We start from the raw sequence: 18,762 nt of genomic DNA on the forward strand, positions 1-18,762 counted from the left end.
ATTAGAGAAATAAGAACAAAAAAAATCCCAAAGTTTGCAGAAGGATAGAAATCATAAAGATCAGATCAGAAATAAATGAAAAAGAAATGAATGAAACAATAGCAAAGATCAATAAAACTAAAAGCTGGTTCTTTGAGGAGATAAGCAAAAATGATAAAACATTAGCCAGACTCATCAAGAAAAAAAGGAAGACTCAAAACAATAGAGTTAGAAATGAAAAAGGAGAAGTAACAACTGACAGTGCAGAAATACAAAGGATCATGAGAGATTACTACAAGCAACTATATGTCAATAAAATGGACAACCTGGAAGAAATGGACACATTCTTAGAAAAGCACAACCTTCTGAGACTGAACCAGGAAGAAATAGAAAATATAAACAGACTAATCACCAGCACTGAAATTGACACTGTGATTAAAAATCTTCCAACACAAAAAACCCAGGACCAATTGGCTTCACAGGCAACTTCTATCAAACATTTAGAGAAGAGCTAACACCTATCCTTCTCAAACTCTTCCAAAATATAGCAGAGGAAGGAACACTCCCAAACTCATTCTATGAGGCCACCATTACCCTGTTACCAAAAGCAGACAAAAATGTCACAAAGAAAGAAAACTACAGGCCAATATCACTGATGAACACAGAAGCAAAAATCCTTAACAAAATAATAGCATATAGAATCCAACAGCACATTAAAAGGATCATACACCATGATCAAGTGGGGTTTATCCTAGGAATGCAAGAATTCTTCAATATATGGAAATCAATCAATGTGATAAAACATATTAACAAATTGAAGGAGAAAAACCACATGATCATCTCAATAGATGCAGAAAAATCCTACGACAAAATTCAACACCCATGTAAGATAAACACCCTCCAGAAGTAGTCCTAGAGGGAAATTACCTCAACATAATAAAGGCCATATATGACAAACCCACAGCCAACATCGTTCTCAATGGTGAAAAAGTGAAACCATTTCCTCTAATATCAGGAACAAGACAAGGTTGTCCACTCTCACCACTATTATTCAACATAGTCTTGGAAGTTTTAGCCACAGCAATCAGAGAAGAAAAAGAAATAAAAGGAATCCAAATCAGAAAGGAAGAAGTAAAGCTGTCACTGTTTGCAATGACATGATACTATACATAGAGAATCCTAATGATGCTACCAGAAAACTACTAGAGCTAATCAATGAATTTGGTAAAGTAGCAGGATACAAAATTAATGCACAGAAATCTCTTGCATTCCTATACACTAATGATGAAAAATCTGAAAGTGAAATTAAGAAAACACTCCCATTTACCATTGCAAGAAAAAGAATAAAAATATCTAGGAATAAACCTCCCTAAGGAGACAAAAGACCTGTATGCAGAAAACTATAAGACACTGATGAAAGAAATTAAAGATGATACCAATAGATGGAGAGATATACCATGTTCTTGGATTGGAAGAATCAACATTGTGAAAATGACTCTACTACCCAAAGCAAGCTACAGATTCAATGCAATCCCTATCAAATTACCAATGGCATTTTTCACAGAACTAGAACAAAAAATTTCACAATTTGTATGGAAACACAAAAGACCCCGAATAGCCAAAGCACTCTTGAGAAAGAAAAACGGAGTTGGAGGAATCAGGCTCCCTGACTTCAGACTACTACAAAGCTACAGTAATCAAGACAGTATGGTACTGGCACAAAAACAGAAATATAGATCAATGGAACAGGACAGAATGCCCAGAGATCAACCCACGTACATAAGTTCACCTTATATTTGATAAAGGAGACAAGAATATACAGTGGAGAAAAGAGCCTCTTCAATAAGTGGTGATGGGAAAACTGGACAGCTACATGTAAAAGAATGAAATTAGAACACTCCCTAATACCATACACAAAAATAAACTCAAAATGGTTTAAAGACCTAAATGTAAGGCCAGACACTATTAAACTCTTACAGGAAAACATAGGCAGAACACTCTATGACATAAATCACAGCAAGATCCTTTTTGACCCACCTCCTAGAGAAATGGAAATACAAACAAAAATAAACAAATGGGACCTAATGAAACTTAAAAGCTTTTGCACAGCAAAGGAAACCATAAACAAGACCAAAAGACAACCCTCAGAATGGGAGAAAAGATTTGCAAATGAAGCAACTGACAAAGCATTAATCTCCAAAACTTAGAAGCAGCTCATGCAGATCAACATCAAAAAAACAAACAACCCAATCCAAAAATGGGCAGAAGACCTAAATAGACATTTCTCCAAAGAAGATATACAGATTGCCAACAAACACATGAAAGAATGCTCAACATCATTAATCATTAGAGAAATGCAAATCAAAACTACAATGAGATATCACCTCACACCAGTCAGAATGGCCATCCTCAAAAAATCTACAAACAATAAATGCTGGAGAGGGTGTGGAGAAAAGGGAACACTCTTGCACTGTTGGTGGGAATGTAAATTGATACAGCCACTATGGAGAACAGTATGGAGGTTGCTTAAAAAACTAAAAATAGAACTACCATATGACCCAGCAATCCCACTACTGGGCATATACCCTGAGAAAACCATAATTCAAAAAGAGGCATGTACCACAATGTTCATTGCAGCTCTATTTACAATAGCCAGGACATGGAAGCAACCTAAGTGTCCACTGACAGATGAATGGATAAAGAAGATGTGGCACCTATATACAATGGAATATTACTCAGCCACAAAAAGAAACGAAATTGAGTTATCTGTAGTGAGGTGAATAGACCTAGTCTTTCATATAGAGTGAAGTAAGTCAGAAAGAGCAAAACAAATACCGTATGCTAACACATATATATGGAATCAAAAAAAAAAAAAAGGTCATGAATAACCCAGAGGTAAGACATGAATAAAGACTCAGATCTACTAGACAATGGACTTGAGGATACAGGGAGGGGGAAGGGTAAGCTGTGACAAAGGGAGAGAGTGGCATGGACGTATATACACTACCAAACGTAAAATAGATAGCTCTTGGGAAGCAGCCACATAGCACAGGGAGATCAGCTCGGTGCTTTGTGACCACCTAGAGGGGTGGGATAGGGAGGGTGGGAGGGAGGGAGATGCAAGAGGGAAGAGATATGGGGACATATGTATATGTATAACTGATTCACTTTGTTATAAAGCAGAAACTAACACATCACTGTAAAGCAATTATACTCTAATAAAGATGTTTTTAAAAAATCAAAACAGAAAAAAATAAGAAAATAAAATAAAATTGCCTCTATGAAAAATAAGAATTTAAGATTAACTGAGGCAAACAAATGATTAAAGAAACATAAATGTCTACCTCAGGCTCTTCTTCCTTGGCTTCTTTGTCTCAGGCCCTGTGGTGGTGCCATCTTCTCTCCCTCCCTTGGCTTGGCTACCTGTGGCCAAACTCCACTTTTGGTGCCATCTTCCTCCTTCCCTCCTATACCACCTGTCTCCACTATACCTTCAAACCTTTCATACTAATTCTCTCACCAAACTTCCCCTTTTCTCTGAAACTTTTCCCACTCCCTTTTCCTCTGAACCTATCAGAATCTGTTGCTTTAAAAATTAAGCCTTCCAAGGACCCAGAGGTTAAACCTTTAATTTTTCTACCCCCTGGACTAAAGCCGAACTGCAAGCCATAGCCAAAGATTTTCCCAAAGTACCAAAGATCCTCAGAGATTTGCTGAGGAATTTAATATAGTCATTCGAACTTATCAGACTGGTTTCTCTGACTTATATCAGCTAATTCATATGCTTCTTGGGGAAGGCCAGGCCCAGCATTATATGAAAACCACTAACTGGGAAAGTCCAGAAAGGTCTCTAGAATTACAGCTGGGAGACCAGCCCCCTAGCTTATTATATATTCAGGCTCAGGCAATTGCTAGGCAACTTCATCAAGCAATTCCTAGGGCTTCTCCAAAATCTATTAATTGGAACAAAACTCAGGCTTGTACACAAAAATCTGATGATCAACTTCTCATCATTATTACAACTGACTTCAGAATGTTTTTTAATGAAAATTCAGATGACGATTCCACCCAAGGAGTTTTTATTTTATTTATTTATTTTTGGCTACATTGGGTCTTCATTGCTGTGCACAGGCTTTCTCTGGTTGCAGCAAGTGGGGGCTACTCTTCGTTGCGGTGCACGGGCTTCTCATTGCAGTGGCTTCTCTTGTTGCAGAGCACAGGCTCTAGGTGCACAGGCTTCAGTAGTTGTGGCACGTGGGATCAGTAATTGTGGTGCACGGGCTTAGTTGCTCCACAGCATGTGGGATCTTCCCAGACCAGGGCTCAAACCTATGTTCCCTGCATTGGCAGGTGGATTCTTAACCACTGCACCACTGGGGAAGACCTCCACCCAAGGAGTTTTTAACTCTGTGTTTATTAATGTGCTGAACTGGGACCTTTCACTTCTAATAAAAGGGACCATGGTGGGAAATTATGTCCACTACAGTCAACCTGGCAAACCAGCTATCTCATACTCTAGATAAGTCACGTCCAAGGAAGCCCGCCAAATTTCTTAGTCTTGAACTCCAGAAAATGAAGGCTCCTAAATGAAACAAAACCGTCCTTTCTATTATTGTAAAGAGCCAGGGCAATGGAAAATGGATTGTTACAAATTTAAGCACTTTAGGTGCCTTCAGCCTCTAACCAGACTCTCCAACATTCTCCCAATTCTCAATGATGTGACTCTGAGGAACTACAGGGGCTCTTCCCAATCCTCTCCCTTGACTGGTTCACAGAAAGATTTCTCCAGATTGGGGGTGAACCTCTTCCCATCCTAATTGACACGGGAGCCACACTCTCGGTGTTCAAACCCACTACTATAAAACACCCCTGCCTCAGAGTACCAAAACAGTTCAAATAGCGGGAATGTCTAATGAACTTCAAGAAGTCCCTGTCTCCGAACCTATTCCCTTTTGTTTAGACTCTTTGAGAGATACACACTCTCTTCTCCTTAGTCCATCCACTCCTATCCATTTATTAGGCCAAGACTTCAAAGAGAAGGATCATGCTAGAATTTTTTTCTCCCAAAAGAGGGAAATAATTCTAGAAATTGATAGTAGTCATCAAAGTATTCCACCAGGTGAATTAAATGACCCTTTGACATCTTTTATTTTTCCCATCTCTGAACAAATAAATCTCTACTAGAGCAGATTCTGGAAACACTGATCTTTTGTCCCTATTGAATCAGCTACCACTTTCCTTATGGGCAAAATCTCCAACTGATGCTGGCAAAATTCACAGCACACCTCCCATCAAAATTCAAGTAGACCCCTTAAAACCTCTTCAACGAATTAATAAATGCCCTATAAGTAAAGAAGCCCTTCAAGGCCTAAAGCCCATGATAGAAGATTATAAGACTCAAGGCCTCATTATCCCTTGTATTAACCCCTGTAACACTCTCATCTTATCAGTGAGAAAACCTAAGAGGCAAGGGTGGCAGTTTGTCCAGGACCTCCAAGCAATAGACAACATTGTTATCCTTTGAAGCCTTGTTGTTCCTAACCCTCATACATTATTAACATCCATTCCCACTGAAAGTAAATTCTTTACTGTAGTTGATTTATGCCTTCATGGGACAAAAGGTCACCAAAGAAAAACTACATTTTGCCCAAACCCAGGTTTGATATTTAGGGCATCTGATATAAGAGCAAGGGCCACACCTAGATCAGATAGACTTCCTAGTGTCCTACGTTTCCTAAAACCCAAAACTAAGAACCAACTGCAAGGGTTCCTCAAGCTAATTGGTTATTGCAAAAATTGGATCCTAAATTTCTCTCTTATGGCCAAACCTCTATAAGTTTTACTCAGCAATAACAACCCTGACCCAATTTTATGGGAGGAACTGGAGGAAAGCTTCCAAGGCCTTAAAGTAGAGTTTGATGAACTCACCTGTCCTTGGGCATACCAATTATCAGATTCCCTTTTTCCTTTTTGTATATGAAAGGGAAACAAATGTCCTTCGGGTACTCACCCCAACACGCAGATCACCATCGACCCATAGGGTATTGTAGTCAGCAACTGTTCTGTGGCACAGGCACACCCCCTTTCCTTAGAGCCATTATAGCCACTACCCTTTCGGTTAGGGTGACTAAGAAAATCATTGTGGGATCCCCTTTAACCATTTTTGTACCTCATGCAGTAGAAGTCCTCCTGAATTCTCATCTCACTCAACACTTCTCAGTCTGCCGCCTCGCCCTTTGTTAACTGATCCTCACAAAACTCATTTATGTTGTAATAACCTTAACCTGGCTACTCTTCTGCCCTCTGTCACCAACAAAATACCTCAAGACTGCTTAATGCTGATGGACCACCTCCTCGTAATGATCTACAGGAAATTCCACTGTGTAACACTGACTTCTCATTGTTCACTGATGGTTCTTATTTAAAGATGACAATGGCAAATACTGTGCTGGGTATGCGATTGCAACTCCTTTTGATGTTGTCAAGTAAGCATCTTTACCTATGGCTACTTTGGCCCAACAAGCTGAATTATACATCCTTACAAAGGCTTGTACTTTGGCCAAGGACAAAACTGTCAATATTAATACTGATAGTAGATATGCTTTTGGAGTTGCTCATGATTCTGAAATGCTGTGGAAATAATGTGGCTTCCTTACTTCCAGTGGAAACACAATTAAAAATGGTCCCTGTGTTCAGAAATTATTGAATGGCGTCCTTTTACCTGTCACTTTAGCTATTATTAAGATTCCAGGGCATTCTAAACTTGACTCCCTGGAAGCTAAGGGAAATCACCTTGCTGACATTTCTGTAAGAAATGTTGACCTTAAAGGAACGAACAGAAGCCAAACTTCTGTCATGGTCCAAAGGAATATTTCTCAAAATGGTAATTTAGAAAAAAACTAGCCCAATAATTGGCCTCAGAAAAGGAAAAACAAGATGGGAAAACAAAAAGAAAAACAATTCAACAATTGTTTTTTTGATAAAAAGGGAAAGCTCTGGTTTGGACTAAAGAACAACCCAGTCCTACAAGAGACTTAAATTCCCACTCCTCACCACTATACATGCATTAAATTATTGATCTACTGACAAAATTATAGCCTTCATGAATCAATATTGGTGAGGAAACACTGAAAAGGCCACAGAAAGTGCCTACCTCACTTGTCCCACTTGTCCAGGGAAGCCTGTTCTTACTGCTCACAGACATCTTAAACTGCCTAACAGATAATTCAAGGTCTCGAAAATGGATTTTACACAACTCTCTCCATCTAATGGGTATAAATATGTTTTTATCATGGTCTGTGTGTTTTCACACTGGACTGAAGTCTTCCTTTGCAGACAGGCTACTGCCTCCTCAGTGACTAAAGTCCTTTTGGAAAAGATTATCCCTACCTGGGGAACTTCTCTCAAACTTCATAGTCATCTAGGAACCCATCTTACTGGGCAAGTGCTTCAAAAGTCTGTGCTTTTTCCTGGTTTTACAACACTTTCACTGTGCTTACCATCTCCAATCCTCTGGTTTAATTGAACACACTAACAGCATCATTAAGACTCAGTTGGCAAAATTTGTAGATGCGCTCCCAATACCTTGGCCAAAAGCATTGCCATTGGTTCTTCTAAATCCCAGATCCACCTCTTTGGATTTCATAAACTCTCACCCTTTCAGACAGTCACAGGATGCCCAATGCACTTGGCTCTTGCTTCTTTTGACCCACAGCTGATAAAAGGAGAGATACTCCAATATTATAAAGGCCTAATTGCTTCTACTAAAAATAAACATATTTTGACAGTACACCCTCAGGAGAAAAAAGACCTTAAGCATCACATCCTGCAACCTAGAGATTCATCTACTGGAAGAACACCCCCAGAAAAACTCTCTTCAAATTCTTTGGAAAGGACCTGATCAAGTACCGCTAACCAAACCTTGTGCCATCAAATTCCAAGGAATAGACTCCTGGATTAATGTGACATACTTAGAGAAAGCACTGAACCCTGACTGGACCTGCATATCTTTTGGTAACCCGAAAGTAAAGATTTCCTGGAATTGAAGCAGACAACATCTGATGAGACAGCTTTCCCAAGACAGCCAGACCATGTCTGTGGGAAGTCTGTCACCAAATCTTTGATGATGGAAAAACACTTTAGATGCTCTCCAATGTCAATGATAACACATGGACCTTAGATAAGAAGTGTCTGAGAGTTCTCCCTCCTAACCCTCCTTGTTCCTTAAATGTGACTTTAATTGGCTTCCAATCTGTGTACTTTCCCTCCAACATGAGACCCTACACCCAAGAAAGGTCCTCCTGACCTTGAGGGATGAAAAGTTGCTAAAACTAGAAGACCTGACTCTTGATCAGCAATGCTTTCAGAGAAAGAGCTTGATCAAGAGAGGGAAATGTAAAAAATGAATTAACAGAAACCTCAATTAAGTAGAGTTGGGAGACCTGAATGGAGAGTTCTTGTGCCCTGTGATGACAGCAGAGCCCTACAGGAAGGCAAAAGGCTTTTCTTCTTTCCTGGCAAGGACTCAGGCAATGAAAAGCCATGGACTCTGTTTACTATAGTTCTCCCAACTTCCATTTCTCTCTTATAAAAGTGTTCCCCTTCTCTTGCCATGTAGAGACTTGCAATGTGGCTCACCATAGTTGCAGACACCTAACTGCAATTCTTTACTGATCCTTAAAAAAAAAATCTTTTCTGGAGAAATAATTGGTAATCTATTTGTTCAGGTCAACACTAGTAAGGAGATTGAATCAGTAATCAAAAACCTTCCAAGAAACAAAAATCCAGAACCAGATGGCTTCACAGGAGAAGTCTACCAAACATTTAAAAAAAACTAACATCAATCCTTCTCAAACTCTTCCAAAAAAATACAAGAGGAGGAAACACTTCCAAACACATTCTATGAGGTCAGAATTACCCTGATACCAAAACCAGGCAAGGATGCCATAAGAAAATAAAAGTACAGGCCAATATCCCCAATGAACATAGATGCAAAAATCCTCAAAAGAATATTAGCAAACCAAATTCAACAATACATTAAAAGGATCATACATCATGATCAATTGGGATTTATTCCAGGGATGCAAGGATGGTTCAATATCTGCAAAGCAATCAACATGACACACCACTTAAAAATATGAAGGTTAAAAATCATATGATCATCTCGATAGATCCAGAAAATGCATGTGAAAAGATCCAGCATCCATTTACAATAAGAACTCTCAACAAAGTGAGTATAGAGAAAACATATCACAACATAATAAAGGCTATATATGACAAGCTTGTAGTTCACATTATACTCAATGATGAAAAGCTGAAAGCTTTTCCTCTAAGATCAGAAACAAGACAAGGATGTCTACTCTCACAAATTTTATTCAACATAGTATTCGATGTCCTAGCTAGAGCAATTATGCAAGACAAAGAAATAAAAAGCATCCAAAATGGAAGGGAAGAAGTAAAACTGTCATTGTTTGCAGATGATGTGATATATATAAAGAAAATCCTAAAGATACCACCAAAAAACTAATAAAACTAATAAACAAATTCATTAAAGTTGCAGAATATGAAATCAACATACAAAAATCTGTTGCATTTTTTTAGTAATAAACTATCAGAAAGAGAAATGAAGAAAACAATCCCATTTACAATTTCATCAAGAAAAATAAAATACCTAGGAATAAATTTAACCAAGGAGGTGAAAGACCTATACACTGAAAGCTATAAGACATTATGAAAGAAAATGAAGAAGACACAAATAAATGGAAAAATATTCCATGCTCATGGATTAAAGAAATAATATTTTTAAATGCCCATGCTACACAAAGCCATCTACAGATGCAATCTAATCCCTATCAAAATACCAATGGTATTTTTCACAGAAATAGAATAAACAATCCTAAAATTTGTGTTGAACCACAGAAGACCCTGAATAGCCAAAGCAATCTTGAGAAAGAACAAGGCTAGAAGCACCATGCTCCTTGATTTCAAACTATATTACAAAGCTATAGAAATAAAACAGTATGATAGTGGCATAAAGACAGACACATAGATCAATGGAATAGAATAGACAGCCCAGAAATAAACCCACACATATAAACTCACACAAAATTTATGACAAAGGAGTCAAGGATATACAATCGGAGAAGACAGTCTTTTCAATAAATGGTGCTGGGAAAACTGGACAGCCACACGCAAAAGAATGAAACTGGATCAGTATCTTACACCATAAACAAATATTAACTCAAAATGGATTAAAGACTTGGACATAGGACATGAAATCATAAAATTTCTAGAAGAAAACACAGACAATAAGCTCCTTGGCATAGGTCTTGGCAATGATTCTTTTGGATTTGACACTAAAAGCAAAGGCAATAAAAGTAGGAATAAACAAGTAGGACTATACAAAACTAAAAAGTTTTTGCATGGCAAAGAAAACCACCAACAAGTAAAAAAGCAACCTACTGAAAGGGAGAAAATATTTGGAAATCATGTATCTGATTGGGGCTAATATTCAAAATACATAAAGAACGCAACAATTCAATAGCAAAACAAACAATTTGGTTTAAAAATGGGCAGAAGATCTGAACAGACATTTTTCCAAAGAAGACAGAGATGGCCAACAGCTACAAGAAAAGATGTTCAACATCACTAATCATCAGGGAAGTGCAAATCAAAACCCCAATGAGATATCACTTCACACCTGTCAGAATGGCTATTATCAAAAAGACAAGAAATAACAAGTGCTGGTGAGGGTGTGGAGAAAAGGGAACCCTTATTTTTCTACCTTTTTAGTGGGAATATAAATTGGTGCAACCACTGTGGAAAACAGTATCAAGATTCCTCAAAAAAACTAAAAATAGAACCATCCTATGACTCAGCAATCCCACTTCTGGGTATTTGTCCAAAGAAAATGAAAACACTAATTCAAACAGATAATGCATCCCATGTTCACTGCAGCATTATTTACAATAGCCAAGACATGGAAATAGCCTAAGTGTCCATTGACAGTTAAATGGATAAAGAAAATGTGGTATATACATACAATGGGATATTATTCAGCCATGAAAAAAGAAGGAAATCTTGTAATTTATTACAACATGGATGGACCTTAATGGCATTATGCTCAATGAAATAAGACAGAGAAAGACAAATAATGCATGCTATCACTTATATGTGGAATTAAAAAAAAAAGCTGGGCTCATAGAGAACAAATCAGTGGCTCCCAGAGGTGGGGATGGGGGGGCAAATGGGTGAAGGGGGTCAAAAGGTACAAGTTTCCAGTTATAAAATAAGTCATGAGGATGTCATGTACAGCATGGTGATGACAGTTAATAATACTGTATTGTATATCTGAAAGTTGCTAAGAGAATATATCTTAAAAGTTTTCATCATGAGAAAAATATTTATAACTATGTATGATGACAGATATTAACTAGAATTATTGTGATCATCTTGCAATATATACAAATATTGAATCATTATGTTGTACACTTGAGACTAACATAATGTTATATGTCAACTATACCTCAATTTAAACATAAATAAGTAAAAGGAAAAAACTTACCTCTGATAAAGGGCCTGTATCCAGAATATGTTTGGTTTTTTTTTTAAGTATTCCAATTCAACAACAAGAATCAAACACTCTGATAAAAATTAGCAAAAGATTTTAGCAGACACTTTACCAAGGAGATATATAAGTGGAATATAAGACATCCAACATGATTATTCATTAGAGAAAGACAAATTATATCTACAATGAGATATAAACTACACACTCACTAGAATGACTAAAATTAAAAAGACTGATCACGCCAAGTGTTGAACTAGATATGGAGAAAATGGAACTCTTCAACTTTGCTGGTGGGAATGCAAAATGGTACATCCACTTGAAAAAGAGTTTGTCAGTTTCTTATAAAGTTACATATACACTAACTATAAAACTCAGCAATCCCACTAATGTGTATTTATACGATAAAAGTTAAAATATATGTTAATGGTACACATTTTCTTGGGTTGTATTTAAAAACTTATAACCTGTCACTTCCTTTTAATATAAAAGAGAAAGGGGTCTTTAGATATACATACTGAATTGTTTTAAAATGAAATTAATTTATGTCTGAGATTTTCTTCAAAATAACTCAGGATGGGGACTTGATGAGACAAAATCACCCATGGGTTTAATATTGTTTTAACTGGATAAGATGTACATGGGGGTTCATTATACTATTCTTTCCACTTTTGTATGTGTTTTCTGATAGAAAAATTAAGAGTCTGGGGGAAATTTCCTAATTACCTCCTCTTTAATCTGGAAACCAAAATAATGCCAATTAAGATGTCCTAACTGGCACTTGGAGTAAGTGCCAAGGATTATAAATGTTGAAGGAGTGTTACTATGAGTTTGTGGCAGTTGAATTCCCTGCCTCAATATCTTGAAATGGGAGTGTAGGCTCAGTAGAGGTAGCTGAGGCTTGAAGACTTGAGAAATTATATCCATTTAACTTCCATTTTTTAATCTTTACTCCAAAATCATGACAGTCACATTTAGTGGAGAAAATACTTTTGATGTTAAGGCAGGTATGATTCTTTTACAGAATAACAACACATTCTCTGTGGACAGTCTCACGTAAATTGACTCTTATTTGTATTAACTATTTCATCAGAGAGTAGAAATCCAGTTTAGTATATTCAAGATTCAAATCCTGGAGACACTAGCTCAAAAGGACCCAGAACCCATAATTGTAATCCTACCAAAATGGGTAGGAGCAGCTACTAACAAAGTTCATTCAGTGCAGTTCTTTTCATCCAACATGGAGTTTCAAATGCTCTATGTCAAGAACACATAATCATTAAGTTGGTGCCCTATTCTATATTCTGAGTACCAGGAACCCCAGAAGTCACTTCCTTCCAGCAGAATCTCAACTAAAATTGACAAAACTCAAATGAAGGTGGTAGCAGACATGTTCTCATGATCTGGAAAATAAGGATGAGATATTGAAGGACCTTAAAAGTCATGATGAAGAGTCTAGAACCAACTTTGAAGTAATACTAATAATTGATAATAATCCTTATTATTTAAATTCCACAAAGATTTAGACATAATAATCACTCCTTCCTTTTTTATTGTTAAATTCAAAACCCACATAGGGTCTGGCAGGTTCTCTTCTGCAGGTCCATCATGGTAGACATTCAAATTCATTAACTCTTCTGTAATGCATTAGTACATAGAAAATGCCTCAATAAATATTGTTTTGCACCGATGGATGGGGAAAATGGCACTAGATTTTTTCCTTTAGCAATCTAAAATTAATCTCTACTTTTATGAAATGTATTATATGATTTGAGACAATAGCCTCTCCTTGGGTAAAACTAAGAGTTTGTATTGTCCAAGTACAAAGTTGCTCTAGAAAATAAAGACTGGGTTAGGATCTAAAACTACTTTATAATGTATAAAATGAATAGTCAGTATTTAAAATGCAGTATTTCACTGCAGAAGGAATCATCAAATTTTAAGGAATGGTTACCCAGTTAATTGATTAATTATCTAGCCCTCTGTCCCTATTCTTCTGGCTATTTTATTATCCACCACTATCTCTAACAGGGAATGAACAAAGAAGTAAAAAAGAAATGAGACACAGCTATCAGCAGCTCAGAGTCACAGGTTTATGCTGGAGGATATAGGATTATGGGCTCCATTAAGAACTGAGAATCTCCTGTCTTTGGATTTGTTTCCCTGACCCCATTATCATACACAACTGAGAGTTACTTATATAAAAAAGAAAAATTAACCAAAAATGTATCTGAGCCAACATAAGATACTATCTTTTTAAATTATACTTTATTTTTTTTAAATTCCTGGGCAAATATCTCTGGTAATGATAAATCTTTAATCTCCTGTGATTTTGTTTGTTTGAGAACTCATAACTTGCCATTCTCTTGTTTTTAGTTCTAAGAAAACAACAGAGGATGCATGACAGCATCAGTTGTGAGCACTGAATCATCCTCTCCCTCCATGGTTGACCACAGCCCAGTAACAGAAGGTTTCCTTCCAGTCCTATTATCCTCAACAAGCAGAGAGAAGTCTACACTTCTGGCAAAACATTCAAGACATCATATATTATTTTGTCTTTTGCCTTAATCTTTTCTACTGTCTGCCATCCTTGTAGAGGATTTAAAGGTGAAACATGGACAACTTCATGCACCTCTACACCCTGCTTCATACAGGAGCTGACCTTTTCTATACAAGTCTTCAGGAAGCTAGATGACCTTTAATATTCAGTAAATTTTCCCCTATTTTGAAAGCTTATGTTGGATTCTTTTCTGGCACCTTCACTTTCACATAGCTAATGTATAAATGCGTAAGTTTTGGGTGAATGCCCTTGAAACTCGGTAGAAAATATCAACCAAGAACTAAATAAAATAAAACATCATACTCATTTTCATTTTCCTTTATGTGAAATCTCCTCTAAGAGGAAATAGTGAGTCTTGCTGAGTAAAAACCCAAGAACAAAATGTACACAGTTCTCTGTTCTAATAAAAGTATTTTAACTGGGTAATAAGGCATGAGGAGAGAAAAAAAATTATAACACAGGTCGCTGAACCAAATGATCAACTAAGGAGTTCTTTCTAAAGGAACAGTCAACACCCAGCATGCATTTATGGGGTTGTCAAGCAACAGGGATTTCAGCAGGATCCTTTCTGCTTAAACAAGTTAAGTTCAGTGAAGCTGATATAAACTCAAAGCAGTATCAGCAGCATTCTACCATGAAGCAAATAACATTTTACAGGACTGAAGTTCTTGTTCAGCTGAGTTGTAGTCATGGTCTCAAATTCTTGGTTGCCTTAATAAAATAACCTAAAGAAAAATAGAAGCTATAACTGAAATTTTTAAAGGAATGTATTTTAAACATACTAGATCTGAAATTATATCTTTGTTAAACCCTGTTGAGTGTGCCTGGAATTTACAGATGAATTTATCCTTGATTTCATAGCTTACAATTGTACAGTAAGTCAGAGATTATCTTATCCCATCATTTGGATTGTTATTCTTTTTCTTCATTAGAGACTCCCAATTAGCCTTTAAGTATTTACTTATTGATTCTAGGATAGCAAGATGTTAGAGACCAGACATCCAACCTGGTGGTAGCACTGACCATTTGAGGCCAACAGAGTAAAGCCCTTTGAATGTGAATGGCCTATAATTTTCCAGTAACTTCTGACTGCCTCAAAGGAACAAAGTAAAATTTCACCAAAATAGACCATCCCAAAGCACTCAGATATATCTGGGTTTCTAAATTTATCAGCCACAACACATTCAAGTTTCTCATCACATGGCCTCCTTCCTTCATTGTGGTCACCCAACTAGACCACCACCTAGACCATCTACTCTAGTATCATCTATACTTCCATCATTCCTTGATATCCCTGTCACTCATATTACCAATATCCTGGGCACCTAACTTGGTTTAGGTGCTCTCCCTAACCAGCCCTTCCAAAGCATCTCCATCACTACTCACAATAGGCTGCATGTTGCTCACCCATTGTTGACCAGGTGCATGTGCCATCATTTTCCAGAATAGAGAGAACAAAAAGCCCAAAGTGACTAGGAATCCAACTCAAGAGGCCTCATCTGGGTTGGTCCTCTCACTCTGATTGTTCATTTAAGAAACATCTCCTGCCCCAACTGATGAGCAGACTAATCCCTTCCTCCTAATGACTGTAATAAACATAATTTCTAATCCTCATTTTTTGAGCTACAGAAACTGGGTTCAGAATATTTATCTGAAATTAAGTCTGATCCTGATTCTAAGCCAGGTATTGGCAAACTTTTTCTGTAAAGGGTCAAAGAGTAAATATTTTAGGCTTTGTGGGCCACATATAGTGTGTCACATATTCTTTGAGTTTTTGTTTGTTTATAATTATTTAGGAATATAAGAAAACATTCTTTGCTCATGGGCCATACAAAAATGGGCCACCGGCTGGATTTGGCTCATGGGCTACAGTTTGCTTACCTCTGTTCTAAGCATTGTTTTCCAACTGCTTACCAACTGTTATGGATATAATTATATCTCTCCAACATTCATATGTCAAAGCCCTAACCTCCAGTGTGACTGTATTTGGAGATAGGACTGTATTTAGGAGATAATTAAGGTTAAATGATATCATAAGGGTGGGGCTCTAATTCAATAGGCCTGGTGGCCTTAAAAGAAGAGGAAGGGAGACATCCCTCATTCTCATTCATATTTTCTTTCTTTCTCTCTCTCTCTCTCTCTCTCTCTCTCCCCCCGCCCCCTGCCCCTCCATGCACCATGCACATGTTTTGAGGAAAGACCACGTTAGCACACAGCAAGATAACACAGTTACATATAAGCCAACAGAAGAAGCCTCAGAATGAAAACTATCTCTCCAGCATCTTGTTCTTGGACTTCTCAACCTCTAGAATTCTAAGAAATAAGTTTCTGTTGTTTAAGTCACTCAATCTATGGTATTTTGTTACGGAAGCCAAGCAGACTAAAACAGCTACTAATCCCACTAGACTGACCACATGCTGTTACGTACCCACAACAATCAGGATTCTTCATTGAGTATGAACAGCCACCCACTCCCAACATATGTGTCAAGAGATTAAAGTAATAGGTTATTATTGGCTACAGTTATAAAACAGGCATAGCAAGGCCCAAATTTCTCAAGGTCACTTCCTACCTCAGATTTGAAACTTACACAAAAATCTAATGTTCTACTATCTCTTATAAATAGTCTAGAGAATTCTTTATCATATTTTTATAAGGACAGAGATGTATTACCCACATCCCCTTTTAAGGAAAGACTTTATGCCCAGTTGTGGGAAACACAGTCAGCAGAGAGCCTCCAGGTGTCAGCTCCTTCAGGATCGGCCTCAGCTGGAGAGAGTTGCTTCTCCCCAGACCACACCCTTCCCAGGGCAGTTTGCATCCAGCAGAGCAAGGCATATGAATAACTATCAGGCCATTCTGTCCCAACACAAACAGTCCTTCCTACTAATTGTGATCTTATTCTTGTGTTCGAGATTTCTTACTCCTTCAGAAGTCCTGTTTGAGTTTCAAGTTTGTGGCAAAGCCCTCAATCATTCTTTGATTCCTCTAAATTATTTTAAAGATGTTTCAGTACAAAAGAGAATTATTTTAAAGATTTTTCATTGTGTCAGTATTCCTCTACTAATCAATTCAGTTCACTCTCCACTTATGGGCTCTTTTAGCACATAAAGGCTTTTAACAAATTGTGCTGTAATGCAAGGCCATAGACTCACATTGAGAGATCACCATAATAAACAGTTCTATGAAACTTATCAGTGTGTCTGCTATAAGGATATTGTTGAGGATGCTCATCATTAAATTGAGAAGTGTCACGTTCATGAGGCCATTCAGGAGGAATGTATTTCTTGTCTTAGCATCAAGAATTGTTGTGCCTATCCTAAGAAATTCATTTGCTTTTATCTTACATGACTCATGTAGAGCTCATGCTGTAAGAAGGTAGTCTAGTACAATGGTTAGACTGATCTAGACTGCTTCATAGCCCAGCTCTGCTGCTTACTAGCTCTATAACCTTGAATGCATAACTTAATCTTTCTGTACCTCGGTTTCCTCACCTGTAAAATTATGATAAGAATAGTACCTTCCAAAAAAAAAAAATAGTACCTTCCTCATGGGTGATATCAAGAACTAAATGAACTCCACCTACATGGTACTTAAAGCAGTCCTAGCATGGAGAAAGAACTCAATGAATGTTATATTATGGTATTCTTTTAATTGGGCTAGTTAAAGCTACTACTTCATGGGGTGTATTTTGTGTACTCTGCTCATTTCCCAATGCTTCTTGCACTTGATTTTCACTTTGCCTCAAATTTCTGAACTTCCACTTTTTAAATATATATAATAGCCATCATCTGTTCCTGATTATGAAATTAATAAATCTGCAATGTCTAAATGCAACAACATGGATGGGTTTTGAGAGCATTATGCTTAGTGAGATGTCAGACAGAAAAAGACAAATACTGTATGATCTCACTTATGTGTGGAAAAAGCCAAACACATAGAAACAGAGTAGGATAGTGGTTACCAGGGGCTAGGAGATGGGGGTACTGGGGAGATGGTGGTCAAAGGGTACAAACTTGCAGTTAGAAAATGAGTAAGTTCTGGAGATTTAATGCACAGCATTGTGATTATAGTCAACAATACTGTATTATATACTTCAAAGTTGCTAGGAAACTATATCTTAAATGTTCTCACCACAAAATGAAATGATAATTAGGTGACGTGATGGAGGTGTTAGCTAATGCTACAGTGGTAATCATATTGCAATATATAAATGTACCAAATCAATACACTGTACAACATGTTAAACTTACACAACGTTATATGTCAATTATATCTCAATTTAAAAAATAATAACGTAGGATGTGACATCACCAAGACTGCAACATGAGTTGTTCCTGACTTCACTCCCCTTCACAAAAAGAACTAACATCTATTCAAGAACAAGAACAAGACACTACTGAGAGAATCTTCAAACACGGGAGTTAAGCTGAAGCACCCCCTGCACTTCATAGACGAGAACAGATTGCACTAGAAGGGTAAGAGAACTGGCTACATGTTGGCTGCACTGTTACTCCTCCCCCAGGACAGCTCAGGACCAACTGAGCCTCTGGTTCTTCCAGTAGACAAACAGAACCCAAGGGGAACAATAACCTTCCCCTAGCATTGTGGGTCACTTTTTGGAAGCCCCTACTCTGGTCTCACCCCATGGGGGTTT

This window comes from Balaenoptera ricei, chromosome 2 (genome assembly GCF_028023285.1).
Source record: "Balaenoptera ricei isolate mBalRic1 chromosome 2, mBalRic1.hap2, whole genome shotgun sequence".
NCBI lineage: Eukaryota > Metazoa > Chordata > Mammalia > Artiodactyla > Balaenopteridae > Balaenoptera > Balaenoptera ricei.